The following is an 11,123-nucleotide window of genomic DNA, read 5'->3' as shown; positions in this document are numbered from 1 at the left end:
TGATGCCGTTGCACTGATCTCTTTGAATGTAAAAGGATTCCTGGGTGGCAAGTACCAAATGGTGGTACTTAATAGCAAAGACAAGATAGTTGTAGTTACTCAAGTGAGCACCAGAGCCTAAGCAGCAATTAGAGTTGTCTGAGCCACTGAGATTTTGGCATTGGTTACATAATCACAGTGTTTCTAGAACTGAAAGATGAGCATATTACTAAAGTTTCACCTGATCTATATAAGCAGAAATGCTCTAGGTGTGGTGAACAGAAATCTTACTTGAATCATTACAATAGAGAATTATGGCCCCTCAAACAATTCTTAAACTTAATCTAGTTTACCAACCTAAAGCTCCTTGAGTGAAGGGAAGGCTGGGTCCTCTTGAGGAAGGACCCTTCTACACAGCCAATATTTTATTCTGTAGATATTTTTCCCATCATTCTCCAAAGAGACTCTAAAATAATCAGAATTTAGGGGGAGTTATTAGACATCTAATTCTAAACTGTCACAAATTTCTGTAGAAACAAAATGCTACTCTGAACCATTATTTGGAAACAGGAGTCCATGGAGTTCAGGTGGCCAGTGTAATTTTGTCTGTGTTTATGTCACAGTGGACTACATGGTTCTCTAAATCCATTCTTTGGTTATACCCATAGTTTGAGATGCAGAATTGGGATAGATACACTAACAATTTGGCAGAATTTCCAGATTGATTTTCTGAGCCATGAAGTGAAAGCTATTATGGTAACAAAAGCCAAGTGGAAGCAAATAAGACCTAATCAATCAACCAAAATAATAAACCAAAGTAATACTTAATTTCAGGAGAAATTGTAGATTAGTACTACCATCAAGGACTTCAAAGATGCAGATTTTTTTAAGTTGTGGTAAGAACACTTCCCTTGAGATCTACTCTCCTAACAAATTTTTGTGTACAATACAATATTCTTAACTATAGCTACAATGTTGTATAGTAGATCTCTAGAATTTATTCATTTTTGTAACTCTGCATCTATTGAATGATGCAACTCTCCCTGGCCCCCTCCCCCTGTAAGTGAAAAGTTAACATATGAATTGAGGTCCGTTTTTTATTGTGTTGTACTCCCCAACAATTCCTGCACTCATGTATATTACCATCTATTGAAAGAAACAGAAGCGAAACAGGCAATAGCATACCAAGTACTATTATGAAGAGGCAGAATATGTTAGAGGAGTCTGTGGGAAAGATAACTAACTTGTACATGATGATGTTGTCTATGAAGAACATCAGTTTTATTTATAACTTTCAATATTTACATATTTTATTTAATATTTTTGCCTTATTTTACAGAGGAAGCCCTTCATTAAAATGTAAAATAGAAGTAATTATAGGAAGAGTGTGGACATATTTCTGATCTCAGGAAGAAAACTCTCAAAATTTCACATTACCTGCAATGCATGCTATAGTTGTGTAAATACTGTTTATCAGAATTAGTTTCCTTCTATATTAGTTTTCTAGGGCTGCTATAATAAATTGCCACAAACTTGATGGCTTAAAAAAGACCCTGGTATTTACTCTTTCAAAGTTCTGGAAGCCAGATATCCAAAATCATACTATTGACAGGGTCATGCTCCCACTGAAGGTTCTAGCGGAGAATTTTTCTCTGCCTCTTCCAGCTCCTGGTGGCTTCTGGCATTCCTTGGTTTGTGACAGTGCAATTACAATCTCTACCTCTGTCTTCACATAGTCTCATTTCTTGAGTCTCTGTCCATCCTTTTCTGTCTCTTATAAGGACATGCATTGGATTTCAGGTCCACTCTAGTTCAGTATAATCTCCTCTTGTTCCTTACCTTAGTCACATCTACAAAGACTCTATTTCCAAATAAGGTCACATTTTGAGGTTTGGGTGGACATGAATTTGGGGGGAACACTATTCAATCCAATGCATCTGTTATGCCTACTTTGCTAAGGCTTTTGCTATGAAACTTATTGAGAATGGGTATTAGATAAGAGATATACAAATTGTTTTATAATATTCCATTTTTATAATGTTATTGTCCTTTAAAAATATTCTGGTTATTGGAAGGAAAGGATTAGTAACTGGTCTGTAACCCATCCTCTGTTTCATGGTAATCAAGAGAAAGAGAAAGGAAGAGTAAGAGAGTGGGAAGGGGGAGGGAAAAAGAAAGAGAGAGGGAAATAGGGGTGCAAAGGAGGGGGAGGAGAATTAATGGTAATAACAGCAAGAAATGATTTGGTCAAATCTTGGTGAAAGCATACTAACTGGATCTCTTTCTAGTGGTATTTATTAGAAGATAGATAATAGAATGTTCCTAGCCAATATACCTTGTTCTAGTTTGCTTATGGTAATTAAACCTGGAGTTTGGGCTTCATGGGACACAACCTAGAGAAAAATCTTAATATTTTCTCTGTAATTACTGGAATAAAAAAGTGAGATATTTCATGACCAAAGTAACTCCATTTTTGTGAGTGATATCCTTCATGCCTCATTGGAGACCTCATATTTTATATCTGGGTCAGATAGCATCATAGTGCAACAAGAAAGCAACTGGGGAATTATGTTGGCTGTCTCAGACTCCTGCTTCACTTGTGTCTTCATTTATCGGTATCTTTTGAATTATTAGAAAGCTTTGAAACTGAGAAAGAACTCTGATTCTTGTATGTTTGATGTGACACTCAGACCTCTTGTTTTATTTCAGCCATATAAACTGTTTTTTCTTTTTTATATATTTCTAAAGCTGTTTAAGAGTGTTTTTTCTTCTTAAATATTTGAAGAATTCACTAGTGGAACCATTTAACTGTTTATTTTTCTTTTTTATTGGAGTGGAATGCCTTAGCCAGGTTTCAGAAAGGAAACAGTAATCACACAACTTACTTGAACAATGATAATTTAACTTAAAGAATTATTTACTATGTATAAAGTATTTAACTGGATAAGTGAAAGAATAAATGGCTGCTAACCTCTCCTCAGCCAACCTAATGTTTGCACAATGGGTCTACGAAAATGAAAAAGATATCATGGTGGAAAGAAGGCTATGTATAGGGTCTACAGAGTGGGCATTTTTTTACCCAGGCTTTTTTTTCTACTGCCACTGTAGAATGTTTGACCTGTCAGCAGCACAGGTAGATCCTTGAAATGTTATCACCTTTGAGAACTGAAATCAATCTTTTGAGGGTGGTGACTGACATTGGACCCTTTCTAACCTGGAGGAGACAAAGATTTGTCCCTAGTGGGATAACACGTCTTCTGAGTACGGATTATCTTTCCTACTTTCGCTGCTTTGGCCAGCACCACTATACAAGGTTCATGGTGTCTGAGTTCCAACATGAAGTCTTGCAGAATATTTCCTTAGACCAAGGGTACTCACTTTATAGCAAAGAAAGTGCACAAAGCACGCATAACTAGGCAACCCATTGATTCTATCATTTATTGCACATCTGGAAGCTGTTGATCTGATAGAACATTGGAATAGCCTGTTAAAGTTGCAACTGAGGCACCAGCTTGAAGATGACACCCTTCAGAGTTGGGGGCTGCTCTTCAAGATGTATGATTTGAACCAATGGCCTTGAGAGATGGTGCTATATGCCCTATAGATAAAATACATGGTTCTGCAAACCAAAGAGATAGAGAAGATAATAGTAAGTACCTCTTATCGTGAATCTCAGTGAACTTCTTGCATAGTTTCTGCTTTCTGTCCCTGAAATTTCAGGATCTGCTGGAGTGGGAAGAATACTTCTTTTTGGAGACATAGTATGGATTCTGACAACCTAAAAATTTTAGCTACTTTCCTCTGATTTTGGGTTCCTCAATTTAGAAGACCAGCATTCAGAAGAATGAATTACCTCATTTTTATCCCATATTGGATAAAGATAGAGTTGCTGCTTCCTAATTAATGATGCAGTGAAAAATTTGTCTGAAACTAGGGATCCACTGAGGTACTGCTTGGTGCCTCCACGATTCATGATAACAATAGAAGAACAATTATAATAACAATAGATTGGCAAGAACATTTTGACCATGGGTTCAAACTACTAATGAATGAACAGGGTTACCTCGCTGGGCAAGCAACATAGATCAGCAGAGGAACTGCGACTATGAAGGGGATTTAGAACGGGTAATAGAAGACAATGTGACTATCAATTAGAAGCAACAATGCTGCTGTATTTGTCCCTCCTGTTTTAAGTTTTTCCTTTATGAAATTGAAAACAGCCATAACTTTAAAGAATCTTTGACAAGATGAAGTGAAGAAGGGATGAAGTGTCTTTAAAAGGTGACTTATCTTGGCACTTATTGTTTCCAAACAAGGAGATGGTATTCCACAGCTAGCACCTGAAAGTCTATCTGATGGCTTGTCTCTGGCTCTCACTCTCTAAAAATAAAAAGGTACTCCAGCTTCCTTTCCCTTCAGTTGGGACAATTCTAAACCACAGAATTTGTAGAGTGCCCCAGATGATCATAGTAAGCTTATACCCCATTTATGTTTATCCACATAGGCATCCTTCACTTCTCTGTTTCACTTTCCCACTCTCTTAATGATGTTTCCAAATGTCATCTTCCAAATAAACTACTTGCAATCAAATATTGTCATCAAGTCTTCTTCTGAGGGAACACAACCTGAACAACTAATTGGAACTACTAGTCCTACATATATTCCATGTGATGATTCCTGACATTTGACAAAGTAAGTTTGCATTTCATTTGCAAACCTTATGGGGAGCATAAGAGATGTAATTATATCCTTTATATTTTCAAGATGATTAAAATTTCAATTAAATATTATTTACTAGAAAATTCTGTTTAATAAAATAACTCATATCATGGTGAATTCTCATTTCTCATGATAGCGAAGGTAATGAGAAAATGCTCAGCAGAAATAATAGAAAACCATTTAATGAGGTAGATGATATGTCCAAATCTGGCCATGTTAAATTTCAGATGTCTAAGAGGAGATATCCAAAAGGATTATGAATGTACAATTTTAGAACTCCAGAATCATATCTAATCAGCAAAATCTGATATAATGTTCCCATTTGCTCAATCTTTTTATGGCTACCTTTATGTCTTTGTTCCTTAATGTATAGGTGACAGAATTCAAGACCAGGGTGATAACAAAGTCAGCAGTGAACACGTATTTGTCAATTGATGATGTGAGGAAAGGTCATACAGAGAGAAACATGCATGGAGTGAAAAAAAGAACAACCACAGTGATGTGAGCCAACAAAGTGACAAATGCCTTCAATAAGCCTCCTGAAGAAAGTTTCCAGATGGTGAGCAAAATAAAGATATAGTAAAGGATTAGCAGGAAGAAGGTACCCATAGTCTTAAAGCCACTGTTGGCACCAACAATAAATTCAAACATGGGTCCATCTGCGCATGCAAGTTTTATTATCCTGCAAAAGTCACAATAAAAGCTGTCTACTTTATTAGGGCCACAAAAAGGCAAGTTTACAACAAAAGCAAACTGAGACATAGCACGGATCACCCCAGTTACCTAGCCAGTGATTACAAATGAAACCCATATTTTAGAGTTCCTAATGTTCAAGTAGTGGAGAAGCTTACAAATGCTGTGCACCTGTCAAATGGCTATGAGTGACACCATCTCTACTCCTCCCGTGATGTGGATAAAGCATATCTGTGTCATACAACCTTGGGAAGAAATGGCCTTGTATTCATTTAGAAGGTCTGTGATCATCTTGTGGACTATTGTATATGAAAGGCCCACATCAATGAGGGACAGGTTGGTGAGCAGGGAGTTCATAGGAGAATGTAAGTGAGAATGAAATATTACCAAAAACAAAATGAAGACAATTCCCAGAATGATCCCTAAATAGATCAAGGAGACTACCAACAAGAGAAAAACTTTAGTTTCCCAAGAACTGGAGAGTCTAGCAACACAAACTCAGAAACAGCAGACTCATTTATTCCGTCCACTGATTTGGGGGGGAAAGCAGATTTTTTAAATCACCTGAGGATAGAAGATTCTGGAAAGTCAGAATCAGTGGCACAAAAGTAGACTTCCTTTTATTCTTACTAATTTGTTCTGTGGGCTCATATCCTTGAGTGAGAAATAATTTACTTAGGTTAAAAAATTAATAAATAGAATTACAGCAATCAGCAAAGTGATTACCTAAAAAGAAAAATAAAACTTGAATATTTTAGATGGGAGTGCTTTTCCTCCAGTGGGGTTACATCCATTCTTATTCCATTATCAGATGATAATTTTGTTTTTCCTCTCAAGGATTTTTAGTCATTTTTTCTGACCACGTACTTAGATGTCCTCCCAACCAAATCATCTCAGACATTTCTGTCACCATCACAGTAATGTTCTCATACCAACTTGGAAATTCTCCTTAGTAGAATTTCTTATTTCACTGGTCAAATAGAGATCTGTAGGCCAAAATTGTTTAATATGTTTTACCTTGCTTCACCTTGTAAGTGTATTTTGGTTTTGCTTTTGTTTGTAAAATTTTCCTTGCAAATCAGGTGCTCAAGTTGAGATTATCCATATGTTTTGCTCAAGAAACATTATTATCATGGTGCATGTATGGACCCCTATATCAAATAAAATATTGGATACAAGAGAATAAATACCAGCTAGTAAGTTAGAAAATGTTTATGAAACAAAGGTACTATTAATAGATAACATTTACTAAGTGATTCCTCTATGCAAGGCACTGTACTAACCATATAATCTCAGTTTAACTTTATAAAATTCTTTAAGATAGTTTTTTATTAGATTTATGTTACCAATGGAGTAACTGAGTCTCAGAGAGATCAAATGTCAGAGCGAAAACTTATATCCACAGCTGTAGGACTCCATAATCCAAGCTCTAAACCATGGCGCTATGCTTTTCAAGGCCATTCCTTTCAAGTATACCTTGGATCTTCCCGAAGAATTATTCAATTAACCTTCTTCAACTTTTTATTTTCCCTGACCTATTATCAGAGTGAGCTTTAAAAAAAAAAAGTCAAATCTCTAAATCTTGTATCCCCTTTGAATTACTCCTGTCTCCAACTCTTCATTGGCAAGCTTACCTTCACTTTTTGTTTATTCATAAGCTAAAACTTGTGTCCGCAGATTCCTGCTTTATAGAAAGAAACTCTGAATTCTGCATACATCTTATAATAATCACTTTTCAGTCATCATTTACCTTGATCTCCCTGTAGGATTTGATACTATTAATTAAGCCCTTGTTTTTGGACTGCCTCTGTCCTTGGCTTCTTGCCTTCCATTAAGCCATTTCCTTTCCACTTCTTGCTGACAGAAAATCTACTGTTCAGGTAGTAGGTTGAAATCTCTAATTTTTGGAGAGACTAGCCCTGTCTCAGCCTGAGAACATGTCAAATGATTTTTCTAAGCCAATTTCTACAATCTCACTTTCCATGACCATGAATTGGTGTTAGACGGGGCACGTAGCCCAGAATTGTTCAATGAGATGTACCAATGTTATCTGTGGAGGCCTTTCTTTTCCAAATATAAGGACAAATCTTCATGTGGAGATGGATTTCCCAGGTCCATTTTTCCTACATTTGATGCTACTATAATTCTTAAAAGTGAAGCAACCATGAATTTTTAAAGCCCATATACTAAAAATAATAGTGAAAAGTTAGAAGGAACTTAGGATCCAAAATGCATGCTGTGTCACTTACTCAAAGCCAAGAATGGTCTCCCTTCTTGTGCCTTGTAGTATCTACATGTTCACATCTTTATCTGTAGACTTATCACTAGACTCCCAGAGTAATATATCCAAAGCTGTATGTGGTATACACAAATGGAAGTCCCACCTCCATCTTTAAGTCAACATGTCAAAACTGAACTCATAATATTATAATCCACTCCAATGCTTTAATAAATATTATTGCCATTCTCCAGATGCCCAATATAGATACCTGCGTGGCACTCTTGTCCGTACTTCACTTTGGGTCTCTAGCTGAGCAATTTGTACTTTCAAATATTTCTCAATTCACTTCCCTCCTCTTCATTTTTGTTGTCACTTTTTTTTCCTTGTTATCTACATATTTTCCCATATTTACAGCTGAAAATGCTCCTGAATGGTCCACAACTACAACTCATTCTATACTCTGAGTCCAGATATGTCTAATAAAAGTCAAATGGCATTCCTACTTAAAGCCTTTGGTGATTCTATAAATAGTAAATTTTTGAAATCCCACAGCATGTCACATAATACCCTGAGAGGAGATGAGCAATATTTGATTTCAGAGGGTATTTCCATGAAAATTTTAGGGAATTCATATACCAAAAAATTACTAACTAAATTTCAAAATTGATTCATGATAAAAACTCTTAGTAAAATAAGAATGATTAAGAATTATTTTAAACATAATGCTTTTAATAGAATTTTTAAAGCAACACTCAATATCTGATTATAGATGAAACATTAAAATCAAGAGCATAAAGAAGGAAGCCTATAGCACTACGTTTCAATCATGTGTGATAGACAAGAAGATTAAATCAAGTAATACCATTAAAGTGAAGGTAGAAGAACTATACTCATTTGCAAATTAAAAACTTATGACAAATATTAACTCTCTTAAACAATCTCATTTTAATAAATATAGTGTCAATAATAACCTGTTAAAATGTGATAAGAGAGATCTCATTTACAAATGAAACAACTGTGAAGTGTATACATTCCATTAAAAGAACATAAACTTTTCTGATATATTTGTAACCCTGAAAGCAATGGAGATGAAACCATGCTAATAGAGAAAAGAAAACTCAAGGTTATAAAAACATCAATTCTCACTGAAATAATCTATGCAATTGCTGATTAAAAGTCCAGTAGAAATCTTTTGGAACATTGCAATGTGATCCAAAAGTCCATTTCAAAGTCGAGAGAAATTTTGGAAGGGAAACAAAATGGCAGGTTGAGGAGAAAAGAGAATGTTTCCTATTAAAGTTATTGGAATGTATCATAAACCTATACCTATTAAACTGATTAACTTAAGTTGGACAGATAAATGTAACAAAATATAGTTATGAGTTAGATAAAAATTAAAGAATTTAGTATGTGATGAAAAGACATTGCAAATGTGTAGGAAAATGGAGAGTTATTCAATAAATTCAGAGTATTCGATAGTTGTTAAACATGTAGTCCAACACTGGAAACATAAAATTGTATCTTACCATACATCTTACAGCAAAATAAGTTCTGGATGATTAAAAGGCTTAAATGTAAAAGTAGAATTATAAAATTTAAATAAAGTATGTATGAATTAATTTTTAAAACTTGGTATTGAGGAGATTTTTCTAAAATTACTACAAATTTAGAGACTACATTCTATTTTTCTATTTATTCCTCAACAGAGTCGTTAAACTTGTTGCTGTAGGATTGGGGGAGCAGTGCTTCTCATTCCCAGCTTGTGGGAATGTAAAGTGTACAGTCATTTCAGAGAGCAATTGATTAAAAAAAATAAAAAATCTCTTAACTGTACACAGTAATCCTATTGGAATTACTCTGAAAGAAAATAAATAGGCAAATGCACAAAATCTATTCATAATGTCTTTTACCTTACTTATCAGCATTTTATATGATACAAACTAACTGAAAACGTATTAACTATTTAAGAATAAGGGACTGATTAATTAAGTGGATATGTTCATAGAAAGTAGGCTTAAAATGATCACTAAATCTAGCATGGAAAGATATCAACAAGTTAAGGAGACATTTATACAGGAAAAATCTTTTCATTTTGAGGGGAGTCAAATGGTGTTGTGCAAGAGTAAGGTTTAGAATTTAACCAAAATTTTAACAGGCGGTGGAATTTTAAATAATTTTGTGTTTGTTTCCTCATTCTCAACTTGACTTACTATATTTGTAGAGGTAATATTTGTTTTTCTAACTTGAAAACAAATGTATAAAAATTAATCAAATGAATAGGAATATTATATAGGAGCCATTTACTATACACAGTGTAATGATGTTTTTAAGGGCACAAACACAGGGGCCAAACTCTTTGCATCCCCAGACCCTCCATTTACCAGATCTGTGTTCTGGATGAGTTACTGAACTGCCCAGTAAGTCAGTTTCTTCATCTTTCAAAGATAGATACTAAGAGTCACTTCCTCAAATGATTGTTTTGAGGACTAAATGAGTTGAATCACGAAAACACAAGAAGTTGCTGGGGCATATAGTAAGCGCTAAATAATCATTATCTGTTATGATAATTTTGACGATTTTCAGGAAACATAGAGTTTTTCATATTGGTAATGGTGATTGAATAAATATGGCAGAAAGAAGGCTAGCATGCTTTTTCATGTTGTGTCAGTAGGAAAGGAATAGTGGAGACAGACATTGCTTTTTATTTTTATGATCCTAATGTTCAGAGAAAAAGGGCATTGAAGATCCAATATATTTCACGTACTACTTTAACAAAGATACTTCAACAAATATTTTGTCTCCTAATACAGTTTAACTCTGAGAATACACCCAAAGGAAATAAAACAATATGAGTAAAAGTGATTCAAATAAAGTGAGTTAACAAAGAAAAAGGGTGACAAATAAATTGTGGAAGCCAAAAAAAAGGGTGATAATTATGAAACAAGATGCTGGAGAATTAAAGACTGGGCTTCCAGTACCTGCACAAGCTCAGATTTCACTTATGGCAGCTTCAAGGGATTGAGAAACAGAGAGAGATTAACTCCTTTTTCGATTCATCATTATTGTTTAAGACGCATAGTTATAAATAGTGTTTAACATTAGGAATAAAAACAAACAGTATAAGTGAGTATTAATGACTAATATCATTTGCGTTATTGGTTTTCTATAAAAATTAGGTCAATCATGAACATGGCGTTTTCCCAAGGGTCAAGTATTACAAGATGCAGAATTGAGTAATGGAGAAACTGAACAATTTGGCATGATGAACAGTAATCGTATGTTTCTGACAATATTTTTTTCAATTTTGAGATTGTAGATGTTTATAGAATTATTGGAAGTTATCAGAGTCACTGACTATATCTGTTTGGCATTAATATCATGTTATAGACCAAATACTGGAACACACCCTTAATTGCTAACCCCACTTAGAATTTTGTGAAATAATGAATTGGTATTTTAAAAAACATATGAGAACTTCAAGAATAATGCAAATATAGATTTAAAAACTTCA

At 34.6% G+C, this 11,123-nt stretch overlaps 1 pseudogene; it reads right to left on the bottom strand.

Moving 5' to 3' along the window:
- Window positions 1–4,992: 4,992 nt before the first annotated feature.
- On the bottom strand, window positions 4,993–9,145 carry OR4G31BP (olfactory receptor family 4 subfamily G member 31B, pseudogene; annotated as a pseudogene).
- Window positions 9,146–11,123: the final 1,978 nt, after the last annotated feature.

This window comes from Equus caballus, chromosome 1 (assembly GCF_041296265.1).
Source record: "Equus caballus isolate H_3958 breed thoroughbred chromosome 1, TB-T2T, whole genome shotgun sequence".
NCBI classification, from domain to species: domain Eukaryota; kingdom Metazoa; phylum Chordata; class Mammalia; order Perissodactyla; family Equidae; genus Equus; species Equus caballus.
The sequence above is the reverse complement of the archived record's forward strand: the minus strand, read 5'-3'. Positions and strand labels throughout refer to the sequence as shown.